The sequence below is a fragment of the Sciurus carolinensis genome, chromosome 6 (assembly GCF_902686445.1).
Source record: "Sciurus carolinensis chromosome 6, mSciCar1.2, whole genome shotgun sequence".
Lineage (NCBI taxonomy): Eukaryota > Metazoa > Chordata > Mammalia > Rodentia > Sciuridae > Sciurus > Sciurus carolinensis.
The window spans coordinates 100,789,283-100,807,423 of record NC_062218.1 but is presented as its reverse complement, the minus strand read 5'-3'; the positions used below and the strand labels follow the sequence as shown (position 1 = coordinate 100,807,423).

The 18,141-nt window shown below is 44.5% G+C and overlaps 1 long non-coding RNA gene across 1 annotated transcript in view; it reads right to left on the bottom strand.

The window, feature by feature from the left end:
- Positions 1-15,895: 15,895 nt before the first annotated feature.
- LOC124987098 (uncharacterized) overlaps positions 15,896-18,141 on the bottom strand; it is a 110,654-nt gene continuing 108,408 nt past the window's right edge. The window contains exon 5 of the long non-coding RNA XR_007109135.1: positions 15,896-16,577. This is a non-coding gene — a long non-coding RNA (uncharacterized LOC124987098). The remainder of the gene's footprint in view (positions 16,578-18,141) is intronic.

The following is an 18,141-nucleotide window of genomic DNA, read 5'->3' as shown; positions in this document are numbered from 1 at the left end:
AAGGTCACCCTGATGGCAGGGCAGGTCCTCCCAAACCCCATACCCAAGGTGGTCCTTGCTGACATGTTCCACACGAGAGTGGAGGTCACAGCAATGTCCACAGATTCCTGAGAAGCTTGCTTTAATTTCTTTTTTTCTTCCTAGGGCACCAGCAATTTCCTTCCATTTAATTTGTTCTCTGGGTCTCCTGGCACAGTCTGCTGTTGTCACGGCAACGGGGACCAGCAACGCTGCTCTCTGAGGTTAATGTACCCCGTGGCCCACGGCCCACAGCCTCTAGGCCTCATCCTGACAGCGCTGCCCGCGCTGGGCCAGCATGCTGCCCACGCCCTTCCCCCAGCAGCCTGGGCACCACCACAAGACCAGGAGCTGACAGAAGTTTCAGACAAGATTGATGTCCCTTGTTCCTCTACCAGATCCCAGCAAATTAAAAAAAGCAAAAAAGCTCCTTAGAAAACCAAACCCCAAACCTTTGAACTCTGCTTTGCTAAAACTAAAATTGATCTTTCATGCTTCTGAAACCACAAGCAGAAATTTGGTTTCGACTGTGGGCTGCTTTCTCTGACCTCTTCCGCATAGAAACTCATTCTTCAGCAGCATGTTAGGGCACCGCGGCACTGGAGGCTGGAGGCTGGCATTCGAGGCAGCGGCAGTGGCGATGGTGAGGACCATCGTCATACAGAGGCTAGAGCCTGAGCACAAGGGCAAGGGTCTTTCTGCACTCTCCGTCCTTCCTTATCACACTTTATGCATTATGACTGCATTCTCGGTACCTGGAAAGGAGCACCTGGCACACGGTAGGCCTTTAAAACAGATTTGCTAAATTAACACATCAATAACATTCCCTGAGCTCTTACTGTGTGCCAGACACTCTAGAATTTACACACATCTGTCTCAGCATTTATTATGGGACTACTCATGACAAAATCTAAAAAGGCACTTAGTTCACCCTTACTAACCTTAAGGCACTGTCCTGAGCATTTACATGTATTAACTCAATTAATTCTCATGACAACCCTGCAGCAGGTTGAATGTTGGTCCCTAAAAAGCATGCCCTAATCCCTGGAACCTATGAATGGGAACTTATTTGGAAAAGGGATTTTTTTCGCAGGTCTAATTAAGGTAAGGATCTCAAGATGAAAATATCTTGAATTATTCAAACATCCTAAATCCAAGGAGAAGCATCTTTACAGGACAGAAGATAAAAAGGTCACATGAAGATCAAGGCAGAGAATGGAGCGCTGCTGCTGCAACCAGTGGCTGGGGGAGCCATCAGAAGCTGGGAGAGGCAGGGATGACCCTCCCCTGGAGCCTCCGGAGGGAGCACAGCTCTCCAACACCTTGATTTTGGACTTCTGTCCTCCATAGTTTTGAAAGAATAAACTTCTATTGTTTAAAGCCATCAGTATTGTGTTAATTGATTATGGCAACCCTAGGAAACTAATATGAATCCTATTTTCCCAAAGAAACAGCACAGATAAAGTGACTTGCCCAAGTTCACAGAATTAGTAAGTGGCAGATTGGAATTTGAACCCAAACTGTTTGGCATGAAGTTCTTGCTCTTAACCTTACATTCATCCCCTTGAAGAAATTTACTGAAAAACTATGATAGGTTGTATGTTAGATCCTAGGGACACAGCTAAAAACAAAAGAGACAGTTTCTCACAAAGCTTATGTGGGAATTGACATTCAGAGGGGGCGAGTCATTTGCCTAAGGTCACGAAGTTGGCAGAGCTGGGAATTGAACTGGAACACTTGACTCCATAGCCTGCCTTCTACTCACTAAACAAAAAGGGAGTCACTGGCCTACGTTGCCCTTGTAAACTATAACTAAAAAACAAACAAAAATGCAAAACTATAACAGACTGCAGCAGCTGACCCCTTTCCCTGTGAGAAGGTCCTTTGTCAGTGGGTTTCGCTCAGGTTGCCTTGTGATGGTAGAATGAATAGTAATGACTGGGAGCCAACTGGTCTACTGGGAGGCAGAGGTAGGGATAGTCTTCTAGCTCTGCTGTCAAGATGCTCCAACATCTGGGGACAACACCTATGAGCTGGCAGACAACTATGTTGCCTTCCAGATTGAAAGCAGGCTAAGACATTTGACCTAACCCTTCCAGACCAGAGGCAGGTCTGCTCCTAAGTTTGCCACAGAATAATCGGAATTCCACCTGGAGAACAAAATGACTTATTAAGTGAAACCAGACATCATTCTCCAGGTCCAAGGGCAAAAGCTCCAAGTGGTGCATCTGCACTTTCAATGAAGCAGAGATGTTGTGTCCCGGAACCTCTGACACCTAAAGACAAACACATTTGAGCAGATGAAGGTATCAGAATGAGCCAGAAATGTGTTTTTAATTTTTTTTTCTTAAAAATACAGATAGGTATATGCATGTGTATATGTGAAGAAAGAAAAAGATACCTTAACCTGAATAAATGTGTATAATTTCCTTTTTTGAATTCAATTTCAACTAGCTAAGTAGCAAAAGGAAAGACAACAAAGAAGATAGAATAAGAGGGATAAAAGAAAAAGGAAAGAATTTTTTTAAAAAAGTAGAAAGAGACAAAATAGGGAAAACCACCCCTAAAAAGAGAAGGAAAAACAGGAGATGAAGTGGCAAGGGACAGTGACACATGTGGGGGAATGAGAGGGAGAGATGAAATCAAGATGAGCAAGCAGAGGAAGCTCAGGCAAAAAAGATGGTGATTTTCTGTGTCAGCTTTCCAAATGACCCTCTACCTGGGTCTCTGGCACCCCTCCCCTTGGCTGTGGCTCAGGGGACTCTCTATCAGTCTATTGAAGAGGCAGGAGGCTATCAGTTTACAAGAAGAGAGGAAGCAGAGGAAGAGGAAAGAAAGCAGACAAATTACTAAATGAGGAAGCCAATTATCCAGCGCACCATACTTCAAGCTGTCAGCAGGCTGCTGTTCCTCAGGCACCTCTGGGCAAAGTGGGACTTAGACCTCTAGACTTTGCTGCCATCTGGCCTCTCCAAGGAGAGAGTCCATACAGACTTCCTCCAGCACATTCACGTCAAATTGCCAGCATCCTGAACAAGATCCTTCCCAATCAGGGAACAGTATTACCGTATGGGCAGCTCACAAAAGCAGGGAGGCCTCCAGATAAAACTGCCCAGGAGCCGCTTTGGTTTCCTATTTGGACAACTACAGGGTTTCTCTGTACAGCTACCTCAACTTTTCTGATAGCACCAAATGTAAAATCCGGGAGCAACAGACACTCACTTCAGTCAAGAAGCCGAGGAGGGCACAGGATAAGAGAGCTTTTGAGGGTGCCGAAGACGAGAGCATGAAGCCAGGTCAGCGAGTGGCATCTCAATATATGAAGGCTCCTTTTCTTTCACATAAATCCCTTACAAACAGATGCTGAACAAGGTAAATGCCGCTCGACCCAGCCATATCAGCCGCCACGCACAGCTCTACAACAGTGGGCCCGTGCAACTGGATGTGGGGAGTCGCGGGCAGAGAAAGGCCAGACAGGAAGCAGATCAAGATGTCTGGAAAAGAATCCTGTCAGTCAGTAGCAGATTCCACTTTGCAAGAAATACAAATGGCAGTGAAGAGCTGGGGCAGGAGACAAGTAGTAGCAGCAGTTATCTAACAGCCCCATCGAGCAAGAGCAGTGGAGACCTCTGAGAAGTTTAAATCCATGATGTGGGTTTTCTTATTTCCTGAATGGAGTCATGTGATGTGAATGGTAAAAAAAAAATTTAAGGAAAATATCAGGTTTGCAGTGATAAAGTCGCCTGGGAGATAAAAGATGCTGACTTTTGGGGATGACTATAACCCCAAGTCCCTCCAAAAGCAAAACGGTAATTCCACTTGTCCCGTCTCCAGTATTTGGCATGATTCTATAAACAACTCTCCTGCTCCACAGCTGTCACCCTGGAAAGCATTCACAGTGACCGACACACCCACCTGCTTACTCTGAGAGGTAGAACTGAGTAGTCAGTTTCTCAGGTGTGGCCTGTGGGCTACAGAGTCACCAGGGAGGACATGTCAATAGTGGAGATGGCTGAGTGGAAGTGTCTTGGCGTGAGGCTCGGGAATCTGCTTTTTAAAAATAGCTGTGCTGGGGATTCTCCTGCCCCCTAAAGTTTGAACTGCTCTTCTATCACATGCAGTCTATGGGATCTTCCCTCCAGGCTTCCTGCTCTCCAGGTTTTCTGTTCTTCATCCATTACAATCTTTATATGAGGTACTACTTCAATGTTAAAGATGTGGCAGTTAAAGACCAGTATGTGGAAGGTGGTTTAACACACTGTATCTTAATTTGTGGCAAATTTTTTTTTTTTTTGAGACAGAGTCTTGCTGTGTTGCCCAGGCTGGCTGCAAACTTCTGGGGTCATGCAGTCCTCCTCCCGCCTCAGCCTCAACCTCTGCCTCCTGAGTAGTGGGACTAGAAGCACACACCCTACTTGGCTTAATGTGTGAAGAATTCTTTATTTCACATAAAACAAAGCTCACACTCAGAATGACTGCAACAAAGAAACAGTCACAGATAAGTGTTCCTGTAACTCTACTCTAAATCTACTCTAAAGCTCATCTGTGGGCATGAAAAGATGTCTCTGGTTTCCTTTTCTGAAATGGAAAGCACTCACAAGCAAGACTGTTCACTCTCCTAGGTGACTTATTTTGAGAAGAATGTACGCTTCTTCCCAGTTGTGGTGCAAGCCTGTAATCATCCCAGCTACTTGGGAGACTGAGGCAGGAGGATCACAAGTTAGAGGCCAGTATGTTCATACATGAATAGACCACCAGTGAGACTCTCTGATATGCAGATGCTAACACAAAATAAGGAAGGGAAGGAAGAATAGTTCACTGGATTAGACAAAGGGGAATGAAAGGAAGGAAGCGGGGATGGGAATAGGAAAGACAGTAGAATGAAGTGGACATCATTTTCCTAAGTTCCTACATGAATACACCAGAGTGAAACTCCACAACATGTACAACCACAAGAATGGGATTCTAATTAGAATAAGTCATACTACATGTATGTGTAATATGTTGAAATATACTCTACTGTCATGTATATCTAAAAAGAACAACTGAAAAAAATAAAAACAGCAAAAAAAAAAAAAAAAAGAGGCTTACTTGGCATTTTGTATAAAGAAAAAATATTGGAAAACATTTCAATAGGGGAATGGTTAAATGAAGTAATGTATTCTATACTATAGAACATAATATGTTGTTAAAAGAAAAATTTAAGGCCAGTCTGGCAACTTAGTAAGACCATCTTTAAAAATAAATAAATAAATAAATAAATAAAAACAAACCACACATAAAAAAACAGTAACTGTAGCTCAGTGGTACAGCATCCCTGAGCTCAATCCCCAGTAGTGCAAAAAAAAAAAAAAGTGTGTAAACAGAAATGCATTTGTTAAATTCACCAATAAATCTTTGCTGCATACATCGTCTTAGTGAATTATTTGATCATGAAGCACAGAACACGCAATGTGAATAAGAAATAAATCCACCTGAGTTTGTGCCAAGGGTGTAGCTATCTGAATGACAGTTAACTGCTGGCAAGAGAGACCCTCTGTGCGGGCCAGGGGCTTCTCATACCTGGGCAGAGGTTTCTCTTGAGAAAGTAAAGGGAACAATAGGAAGATAGCGGCAAAAACAGCTGCAGAGAACTGATTTGGGGCCAGTCACAAGATGGTTTTGTTCACTCTCTTTTCACACTACACCAACATGTTCCATATGAAAGAAAACACAGTGGCCCTGAATTCCATTGACCCCAAAACCTTGCTTCAGGCAATGCAGACTGGAAATTCTGCTGTGTTTTGAACAGATACTCATGTACTCTATCAGTGCCCCAGTGAGCTGAGAGGCAATTTGCTTCTATCATCCCTGAGGTTTCCCAGCTGATTTCCACTTTTTTAGACATCTCAGTAAGCTTCCAGTCACCCACCAACTTTGCATGAACTCAGAATTCCTTTACTGCCCTCTCCCAGGTTCAAGGTCTCCATCCCTGTCTTGTCCAAATTAGACAAGCATTTTACTTTTACAAATAAATGGGGGTGGGGGGAACCTCTGAGATTTCTGGGTGAAGCATAAAACACTCTCCTAATGCTGGTTTCCTCCTAGACAGAGCTCAGGAGATGGCAACCACAGAGTTTTTGCTCAGATGATCCAACTCGAGCAAGAGGGGAATGGGCCAGAAGGAAATCCTGTGTGATAACTAGGAAGAGATTCCACTGCTTGGTAAGAACCAACTTCCTGTGAGGTGGGAGCAGTTCACCATCAGTCAAGTTGTAAGGCAAGTCTGTCACAGGAAAGGACCCCTAGATCTACAGCCAAATGCTGTCGTATTATCTGATCACCTGGATTTGGGGTGAGACTACCTATCATACTAGTTTTCTTCATTCCTTTCCTTCTTTTATTTAATTTTTTTTTTTTTTTCACACTGCTTTTCAAACCGTGTTTGGATGGTTTTCTTCAATATTTGCCTGTTCTACTACCTCCAGACCCTGCCTAGAGATTGGGATGTTGGATTAAGAAAAATAATAAATAAACAAAAATTGCCAAATGCTTGAAAACCACTAGCACAGCACAATAGTTTCCAGGGGTTTCCAGATCCTCTGGTCAAGACAGAAGACCAGAACAGAAAAAGAGAGAGGAAATCAGTCAACCTTCACCACACCAGGTTGGCTTGAACTCTGTGGGCAGTTGACGTTGGTTCTGGGAGCCAGCAGTGTGGGGGCCAGGGTGGGGTTGGGCTGGGGAAATGCATTTTCAGGGTGACATTTTCAACCTCTTTCTGTTCTCACGATTTGCATAAAGTGATTTCTCGGAAAATCCTCGACAGCCAATACCAACAAAAAGGAAGCCCTCCAAAGACCAAGACCCTTCATTTTTAGTGACTTAGGCTAAATCAGAGACTTCACAGGTCTTGAGTTCCGTGGCCATTTTTAGCCGCCTTATCTGGTCACCTCTGTGACTTGTCATAGTTAGTGGCCAGTGTGAGTGGATTCTTGAATTTGTTCTTTTAAAACAAAACCAGGGCAGCATTTGGTGGCCACATCTGTAATCCGGGGGCTCAGGAGGCTGAGGCAGAAGGATCTCAAGTTCAAACAACTTAGTGAGACACTATCTCAAAATTTAAAAAAATATAAAAGGACTGGGGGTGTAGCTCAGTGGTTAAGAACCCCTGAGTTCAACCCCCCATACCCAAAAATAAAACAAAACAAAACAAACAACAACAAAAACCCAGGAAGTTCTCATGAAACCAGGGTGAGCAGTTTTTTGACAGGACCAAGAAGAAATTAAAGTTGATTTCACAAAATGAGTTGGTTCTGAAGAGAACAGATTATGATGCAGAGAGGTTACCCCATGCTCTTGGTCCCTTCTGCCAAGGGGTGGGGCAGGGGTGCAGTATGTACACCTTTCAATTTAGAAAGAAGATTCTGAGTTTTTAGAAAATCTTGCCTATTATATGTCTTGGTGCTGAAGCTTTCTGCATAACAATCTAAAGGTAGTCGAGTGAAGGACAAAGCAGGGACTCTCACCATCCATACTGCCCCCAGCTCCTTTTCAGAGTCCTGTCGGGTGATTTCTCCAAAATTCTCAGAAATGGAATCCTGATCATCCCATCCTTGGTTTTGAGCCTTATGTGTGTCTGGCCTCGTGTCTTGTATACGTTGCCACATTATCCTCACAGTGCACAGGCAATATACACACAGTTGCCAGAATTTTACAGGCAATAAGTATGGTTTACAAATTTTAAATGACCCCACCCCAGGTCATAGCTGGCAAGTGATGGAGCCAGGCTTCAAAATAATGTCTCTTAACTCCAAAGTCCACACACTTAATTAGCGGAGAGAGAAAGGAGGACTTAGCCCAATTTACCAAGGGTGTCCTGAGGTACAATAGAAAAAACACAAAAAGATGTGAAAACCTGACTTTCACAGAAACCTAAACCAAGCCAGATCTAATGGCTTAGGAATTCATATTTTTAAAGGAAATTTCCATATAAAAGGTAAGAAATTTTGGAGCATATAGATGATTCATTGAATTCCAGTGGAAAACAGAAGACTAGGAAGATCTCTCTTAGAAGGTTCCTGGGTTTGGACAGGAAAATGAGAAGAAAATGAAAATATGAGGGGTGCTCTGGCTTAGGTATGTGTCCCAGGGGTTAATGTATGGGAAGCTTAGTCCCCATGGCATCGGTGTTGGAGCACTGGAACCTTTAAGAGTGGGGGGCTGGTGGAAGGTGATGGGTCATGGAAGCACTACTCTAAAAAGCAGTTAAAGTTGTTCTCACGGAATGAGTTGGTTCTTAAAGAACAGATTGTGACAAAGAGAGGTTACCTCATGCTCTTGGTCCCTTCTGCACAATGGCTGGTTCTTTCTGCTTCTTTGTGTTGATGTTTCACAGCCCAGGGGTCCCTCACCAATATGTCAGTGCCATGTTCTTAGACTTCCAGTTAAATAAACCTGTTTTCTTTATCAGGTTTCCAGCCTCAGATGTTTTGTTATAACAACATAAAAACAGAATGAGATAGAGAGGTACTAAAACATTTTCCTGGAACTCAAAAGTTTTGTTGTGGTAAACTGAGTTGCCCAAGAGAACTCTATCAAAGATGATTGAAGGGCTAGGAAGGTAGCTCAATGGTAGATTACTTACTCAACATGTGTGAGGCCCTGAGTTTGATTCTTAACACCATGAAATTAAAAGCGGGGGTGGGGGGGGGGAGAAAACAGAAAATTTAAAAAGGTGATTAAAAATGGGAAAACTTACAAGAACAAAATTTTTGGTATTGTCTTTGAAAATGTGTAAATGGTATGGTTAGAAGTAATCACAGATGAGTTTTCATTAAGAGTAAACAAACAAATCTAGATTTATCCTAATATTTTGAAGGAAAATATTACCATTACCAATGACCTCTTGACCCTGTTCCTTAAGCATCAAGATCATCAGGGTAAGCAGATTACCATACATAGAAATCGTCAGAAATGGCCACATGCCCATTTGTTATGTATAAGAATAATATGTTACAGAATGCTTAGAAGATGATGAAGGTGTTAGTGATGGTATTATTAACTGGGTTAACAAATAGTTTGTAGATTGAATATTGGGAAGCACAGGACAACCAAAGGGTTTAAGATAATTTGATGAACTATATAGAAAATCAGAATGCTTTATGTTGATAAGAGATAACCAAAGAAATCTGGCTCCTTCTATATCTAAAAATAGAACCATGGTCTGTATTCAATAGTGAGTGAGTTAGATCCCATTGACAGAAGCTCCCCCCTCAGCTCTGGAATGGAAAACCAATCCCATGTCACCAAGAAGCCAAATGCTCTCAGGAACATTCCCCACAACACAAGCAGTAACCACGAATGAACAAGTAGATTTGGATTTGCAGAGCAATACATTATCTTATTCTCTTTGTGTTACCATAACAAAATGCCACAGAATGGTTAATTTATAAACCATAGAAATTTGTTTCTCACAGTTCTGGAGGTTAGAAGTCCAAGATCAAAGACACCAGCAAGCTCCATGTCTGACAAGGGTTGCTGCTCCCTGCTTCCAAGCTGGTGCCTTGCCGCTTCCTATAGAGTGAAGGGATGTTGTGCCCTCCCTTGGTGGGAGGGATGGAAGGGGTGAATTCAGTCCCTCAAGCCCTTTTATAAGTAAGGCACTAATCCATTCAGAAGGGCCCAGCCCTTGTGGCCTGGTTCAACTCTCCTCACCCCCTAACAGAGCCAGTGGATTGGATGGCCTGGCTCTCAGTTCCTACTTCCTCTTCCGGCAGGCTTCCTTCCGTTCCAATTTGCCCTTTACCAGTTCTCTAGATGCCACAGGCCACGTAGCTGTTGGCGCGCATGTACTAATTTGTACCGTATTGGTATGGAGTGGGGGAACAGGGTGAGCCTGTACACATTTGTATTCTGTGGTCTGAATGTGGTCCCCCAAATTCACATGTTGACATTTAATCCCTCACATACCATTAGGAGGTGTTTGGGCCTTGTGAAGAGATTAGTGCCTTATAAAAGGCTCAAAGGAGTGAGTTCACCACTTGGACCCTCTCACCAAGTGAGGGTGTGGCTCGGGGTCGAGCACTTGCCTCACAGGCACAAGGCTTTGGTTCCAGAACCACACACAGGCCCAAAAAAGTAAATATAAATAAGCAGTGGCATAGTCAGTTCAAGGATTACTAGGCAGCTGTTATGGGATAGATATGAAGTGTCCCCCAAAAGCTCATGTGTGAAACAATGCAAGAAGGCTTAGAGGAGAAATGATTGGATTGTGAGAGCCTTAACCCAATCAGTGAATTGATCCCTGATGGATCAACTGAGTGGAGACTGAAGGCAGGTAGGGTGTGGCTGGAGGAGGTGGGCCTTGGGAGTGTGCCTTTATCTGGCAGTGGAGTCTCTCTGTGCTTTCTGATCACCAATGTGAGCTGCTTCCCTCTGCCACACTCTTCCACCATGATGTTCTGCCTCATCTTGAGCCCTGAGGAATAAAGCCTATTGTCCATGGATTTAGACCTCTAAAACCGTGAGCCCCCAAATAAACTTTGCCTCCTCTACAATTGTTCTGGTCAAGTCTTTTAGTCGCAGAAGCAAAAAAGCTCACTAAAACAGCAACACTCCAAAGGAACACAGTAGATCCAGATAGAACAACATGGAAAGAGCGCCTCGTCATCTTGCTGAGAGACAAGAGTAAGTGGGCAGAACCATTCCATGCAATTTACATATCATCATTCCTCCCAATACAAAAATCATGTTTTTATAGTTTTATATTTACTTACAAATCAAGGTATGTCAGGCTACACATCAAATTGAAAACCTAAGGTTCTCTAGAGAGAAAGGGGAAAGCCCTGGGATTTGGGCTAGTGGTTAGAGACTTTGGGTCTAACTAGAATTTTTTGTTGTTTGTTTTTGGGTACCAGGGATTGAACTCAGGGGCACTCGACCACTGAGTCACATCCCCAGCCCTATTTTGTGTTTTATTTAGAGACAGGTTCTCACTGAGTTGCTTAGCACCTTGCCATTGTTGAGGCTGGCTTTGAACTTATGATCCTTCTGTGTCAACCTCCCAAGCCGCTGGAATTACAGGAATGTGCCGCCGGGCCCAGCTAGAAATTTTATAATTTGTTTATAAGAACAATATATGTATGTATCACTTATAAAATAAAGCTAATTTTAAGGTGTTTAAATCAGATCTGTCTCCCCTAGCAAGGGATCCCCCCATTCGCCACTGCCAACATACATTTTTTTTTAATGAAAAAAACTCTCCTTAGTCCCAGGAACTTCAGCTTCACTCCTGACATAATTTCTCTGTTCATCGTACATTCACTTATTCAGAAAACATTTCTTGTGGCCCTACTATGTGCAAGCCCTGTTTTGTGAACTCTTTGCTCAATGCAGAACTTCCTGTTGTAGTCTCTATGTTCCCTGATCCTCCCATAGCTCATCTCTTAACCCTAAATTCTTTTCCATCAGGGATCCTCCAACTTATCAATTCAGGTTTCCAGACTCTCACCCTGAGCCCCAACCAGGCCTTACAGGGAATCAGCCCTCCAAGCTCTCGGCTCTTCCTCAACAAATATTAACATAACCATTAGCCTCTGGGCCATTTACCTACATAGCTCAGTTACTCCACTCCAACTCTAACTGGAACATTCTCAAGTCCCCAGAGGCTAGGAATGAAGGGGAGTATCTCCTCTAACAGTGATGCCAAAACTCACTGTAGAAAAACACATAGAGAAAAATAAGTCCTCATCTAAAAATGCCCCCCACACCTTGGTAGACACAGAAACAGGATTGTTGTTCTAAGGTTTGGAGTTGCTGATCTCTCAACCACACATCCTTAGATTCTGCTCTGGCTGCAGCTGGAAAGAAAGGAGACATTTGACACCAATGAGGTTTGGTTCTTGTCTCAGCTTCATATCATTTCTGCCAATGAACACTCTCCAGCCAAGGCACAGCTTCATTCTTCCTTGATTTTTTTCAAAAAGGCGTATGGACCTTGCACTTGAAGCTCAGCTTCTATTAACTTTCCTTTCTCTAGTCTGCCTCCAAAACCAAAAAATATTTAAAAAGCAAAAGTGAAATTCCAAACTGCCTGGTGGTGGTTTGGAGAGTGGCAGGTTTCTCCCAGGGAGAGAGAATTTGTGGGTAAAGGGTTAAACATGAATGCGCTTCCCTGGAAGGTCCTTTCTACCCTGTTAATGGAACCCAAGTGCAAACCTTGGCAGGAATCGAACATGAGCTCATGACAGGTGTAGGCTTCACGCTGGCTGCTGCTATATTTCCAGCATTAAAAAAAAAAAAAATCGGGGACATGGGGACCACTCCATGACACAGTAGGCTGGAACAGATTGCTTTGCAGAGATCTCTTCTGGCTGAAATAATTCCCTATAACAACTTCCTTGACATGCTGTCAGCATGGCCTGTTTCCAAGGTAATGGCTGATGCCTGGGGACATAATAGACATCATCTGTGGCCTTCCAGAGATACAGTCGCCAGAACCACCCTGCTGAATTCTTCTAAAAGAGTCATTCATCCATTCAGCTCTGGTGACTAAACTGGGCCCCAAGGGACACGCTCCCCAACATCCCTCAGTTGTTCCTACACCGTAATGTGGTTTGCTTTTACTGCAAAAGTGGGGTCACAAACTCAAATCTCTGAGGAAGCCAGTCAGAGGCATAAATGACCGGAGCAGTCTAGATGGCAACCAGGGAGTCCCTGCCTGTCCACAGAGAGGACACCTGCAGCTTTAGTTCATACTTCTCTGGAACAGAGTTCTTTGTAATCTCTGCTGGTTGAGATAAGTCCATAAACAATGTCCTGACAATCTGTCAGGATGCTCTGAATATGGAATTGTATGTGCCCTAGAATCGATGTCCACTGGGAACCTCAGACCTTATTTGGAAATTGGGTTAAATTAAGATGAGGGCATTCTGGATTAGATTGAGCCCTAAATCCAACAATTAGACAGACAGACAGATACAGAGACAGGAGAACCCCATACGTAGACAGAGGCAGAGTCCAGAATGACATCCTCTACAAGGCAAGGGGTGCCAAGGAGGGCCTACTACCAAACGCGAGGACAGAGACTGACTGAAGAATGGGCTCTTGTACTTTTTTTCCTCTTTCTAATTTTTTAATTATTACTTTACTTGCAAAAGAGCAAAACCTTTCCATAAAAGAGAACCAAAGAAAACATGCTTATGGGCCTGTTACACGGACTCTCGATGAACCACAAGGACCCCCAAATCTACTCCAGCCTCTTAATCTACTTTACACTGTAGCCAGGGGGATCTCTTGAAAACGAGTCAGACAATGTCGGTCATCTCCCTGAAATTCCTTAATCATACCCTACTACTCTTCCAATAAAGATAAAAATCATTACCATGGCTCATAAGATCTTATAGACTCTGGTCCCTGTTCCCTCCACCCACTGCCGTATCTCACTGGATTCTTCTAGTGCCTCTACTCCTTGTGTGCTCTTCACCTCAGGACCTTTGCACATGCTCTTATCACTTCCTTAAACATCTCCACCCACACCACACACACAATACACGCATACACATTCATGTGTCCACACACATGCACCCCCTTCATCTGGTAAATGCCTTCAGCTTTCAGGTCAGTCATCATTTCTCCAGAAAAAGTTTCCTTGACTCCTCAACCAAAATTAGTGTAGTCCCTTTCAGATGTTTTCATGGTGCCACCCCCTTTTCAAATCAAGCACCTTCCACCAAATGTGTGTGATCACCCCTAAAACTGTGAGCACCAACCTTCACACCCAGCACGGTGTCCGCCATAGAGTATGGCCCCACAGGAGGCTGTGCTACCTCTCCAAGGAACTGCATGCTTGAAATGTTCTCTACGGCTCTTCAATCCAGGTCCCGGTTTGTACTTTCCTTGTAGTTACATTTCCATTTTGCGCTGTTCTCTGATGCTCACTCTGTTTAAATCTTCTGACTGTTGGCCACGCTGCGGGCAGTGCTATACTCTTCGTCATTGCATTCAGTGTATAGTATGGGTCCTGGTTACACTTCAGGATTTGTTGGGTTCTTAAATACACAGTCTCGAACCTATCATTTTAATAATGACAGAAGGCCATATACAGTTGTACGGGCAGAGAAGGTGGCACAATACTTAGGAGGCTGGGCTCTGAATTCTGAAACCTGGATTTGAATCCCCTTTGTGCCAGGCACAAGTCAGGGGAGAATCGTTTTGGATAGGCAGGCTACCTTTTTGCAAGGTTAAATTTACTTTTCTGGAAACTTCATTAAAATGCCGGATGTTCATTCTCAACACTAACTAAATAAATGAATAAAAAAAAATGCCTTATTTTCTACCGCATGGATTCCCATCTCTTATAAATACCTTGCTCAGATGGGTCTAAACTCCGAATTTTACCAGTTATTCTCAGATAGGGGCAATCCCTTCCCTACAAAGAAATCCGATGATGTTTGGGGACTTTTTTTATTGTTACCACCTGAGCTGGGAAGGGAAGACGGATGGCTGCTGGCCTCATAGGTAGACCAAGGATGCTGCTGAATATCCTTCACTGCACAGAGTAGTATCACTGCCCTGGCCCCCAGCAAAAAATATCCAGCCCAAAGTGACAAGTGTGCCCTGGTTGAGAAACCTAGCTCTAGACCATTGCCATTCACCATGCCAACGGTCCTGGATTTACGTTCACGGACATCATGTTACAAGTTTGGATAACTCAGTCTCTGTGGCATTTTGATTTGCCTTTTGTTCAAAAGAGCTTTTGACAATAATCAATGGATTTTAAAACTTTGCCGACCACAAAGTAGTATGCCCTGATCCAAACTAAATCTTTCATCTCTTCCATCCAGGCCCTGGAATTCCTGGTTCCAGTCACTGACCTTCAGGAGGACACTGGCACCTGTGAGCTGGCAGGACACCTCCAGGAATGGCGTTGTGCTTGCTGCCATCTTGGTTGTGGGAGGCACTTCTGAAGTGAGTTGAACATAAGGAGGGACAAAACCTTCATCCAAACCAGGATATGCACAGAGACGGCCTCCACTGTTATCTAAAGGTATGCAGCCTTGTGGTACTAGGAACGCTGTCCCCCCACGCTCTGAGCTACTGCCATCAGGGAGAAACATCACCCACAAGATCCATGCTCATTCTTTCCCTCTGCTGGTGGGAACTCAGCCTCCATGGGTTGGCAAACCAGGGTTCCAGGGCTTTCTCTGCCCTCCACCACTGCTGCTTATAAGTTGGGGGTCTATGAGTGAGCCTCTCCACCCTTCCCCTCCCACCCTGGCTTTCATACCAAAAGGAAAAGGAAGAGTACCATGGAACATCCCTTTGGAAGGTTACTGATTTTGCCCCTGTCCCCAAATATCTGAACATACTTACCTGCTCAGATTTATTGTCCCTTCCTTTCCACCAGTCCTGGAAGTTGGAACATCTCCTTCTTATACTCATGGTGCACCAATCACCTGTGCCTGATTCTCCTGTTCCCCTCCCCCGCCTGCCCACCTTCTCTTGGACTTGGTCCTGTTGTTTATCCCTCTAAGTTACATTTCAGTAGCCTCCCTCTCACCACCAGCTTCCTTCTTCCAGGAATGGGAGGTGTCCAGACCCTTCTCATCCTAAAAGGAATCATTCCTTGACCCCACAACCTCTCTGGCTTCCACCCACACTTTCTTCTTCCTTTCTTACCCAAGAAGTCTATGTGCACTGAGTCCACCTAACTCTTATTTTAGTCAGCTTTTTTGCTGCTATGACTAAAGGACCCGAGCAGAACAACTATAAGGGAAAAAAGGTTTATTTAGGAGCTCACAATTTCAGAGGTCTTAGTCCAAAGAAGGCCGGCGCCATTCCTCAGGGCTTGTGGTAAGGTTGAACATCATGGCGGAAGAGTGTGGTGAAGGGAAGCAGCTCATATGATGATCAGAAAGGCAGAGAAAGGGAGTCCACTCTTCAGATACAAAACATATACGCCATAGCCGTGCCCCCAATGAACCTCTTCCTCTAGCCACACCCCACCTGTCTCCAGTTTCCACTCAGTTAATCCCATAAGGGATTAATTCACTGATGAGGTTAAGGTTGTAACCCAGTCACCTCCCCTCTGAACCTTCCTGTGTTGTCTCACATGTGAGCTTTTAGGGGACACCTCACCTAAACCATAACACCTCTCATCCTTACTAAACCCACCATCCTCGGGCTTCTTCCCTTACAATGCCACAAAGCAAGGCTCCTCAGAGTACCCACAACTCATCTCCCAGTGCCTTGTCTCTTTTGGATCCTTCTCTGCCCACGCTGCTGCTGCATTGGACCCATGAGCACCATCTCCAACTCCGGCCCCACTAGCTCTTGAGATTTCAAGTTCTTCTTTCACCCCAGCTCCTTCTGTTTCAGCTCCTGCATGGAGTTCCCTTCCTCCATATCTAAAAATCCCAATACTTCCTCGACTTACTTCTCATTCCACATTCTCTCTGCATGATGGTATCCAGCGTCAGGGCTTTAGCTACCTCCTACATGCCATTGGCTCCCGGATGTAGATCTGCACCTCAGACCGGTTCCTCCAAGATTTGAAGCAGAAGCGTCCGATGGAAATGCTGTCAAGGGCCAGACAGGGAAAGTCAATGAAGGAAAGTGACTATGGGAATGGCAGGCCAGAGAATGGCTGGTGTGAGCTCACGGTGGGCGTGGGAAGGGTGGCTGCTACTGTGCCCCAGTCAGTCGCTCACATACAGGAATTCAGGACCAGAGTTGCCAGATTTTCCAATTTTCCCCAAAGCCAGAAACACATAATCCTATTTGGAATCTCTCAGAGATTAAATATTGGTTCAAAGAATTTTAAATGTCTTTTGGGACCAAAGTCTGTCTGAGAACCATGTCTGACTATGGACCACCAGTCGGATGAACTCATGTATTCCACTGAATGCCACTACCTTCATTCTGATGCTCACAGGCACTTTAAACTGGACCTGCCAAGACCAGCTTTTCTCTGGACCCTCCTCTCCTCCTCTTGTGCACCTTGTCTCAATCAGTGATAGCTTCTATCCACTTGTCCAAGCTTCCATATTCACCAACATTACTTTCTAAATAAGTCTTGAATCTGTTCCTAGCTCTGTCCCTAATCACCATCATTGGAGTTTAGGTTTCTAGCCTCTTTTTGTCTGGACTAGCAGCCTTGCAAGGGTTTCTAGTGATGATCCATCACACTTGACTCTCCCCACGTATAAAGTATTGTTTTGAGCAAAGCACGTAACCTTATTTCCTTGACAGTGATTGGTTTCAGAATGGGCCAATGACCAGAGAGGCCCAGTGGGATGGGAAGGAAAGTTTACTGGGAGCTACTGGAAAATTTTTCCTTGCTAAGAAGCCACACATAGACGAGATGGCTCACTTCTGTGTATAGCCTTTGCTGTCTGGATGTTGCTCAGGGAACTGCTACAGCTACCTTGTGAAGATGAGGAAAGGCAGCCTGCAGGCAGAGCCCACCATAGAGAGGGGAAGGGGATGGAGGAAGGCATGGAGCCTGGGAGCGGTGACATTGCTGCGGCACTGAATCAGCCACCTCTGCTATCTCTCATCTCAGAGCTTATAGCTACATTGATCTTCTCTTGATGCTTCAGCCAATAGGAATCAGGGTTTTATGCTTACAGAGGCCAAAAGCATCCTGGCTGGTTCCCTTGCTGCTGCCTCCAGGCTTATGTGCCATTACTCCACATGACACCTGACTGTCAGGGTGGTCCCTTTCGATGCTAATCTGACTGCATGGCCTCCTGCTTCCTGTTCCCAGTGCCCATAGGATAAAGTCCCAGGACCTTGGCAGAATACACAAAGGCTTCCATCACCAGACCCCTGCCTCTGCAGCTGAATCAGTTCCCCTCCTTAATACAAACCTCATGCTCCCTTTAGTCTGATCTGCTCGTTGTTCCCTGCACAGATGATGCTGTTTAACTCTTTCATTCATTTGACAATACATACAAGTGTCAACTCTGCCAGGAGCAGCTCAACACATGGGGATGCAGAAGGAAATAAGACAGATGAGGTCTCTGCTTTTACTGAATGTTCCTGCCACTGTCCCCAAATCCTCTGCACTACCCATCCCTTCTCTCTGGGGCACCTTTCCTTCTATCTTTATCTGACTAACAACTATCTTTTTTTTTTTTT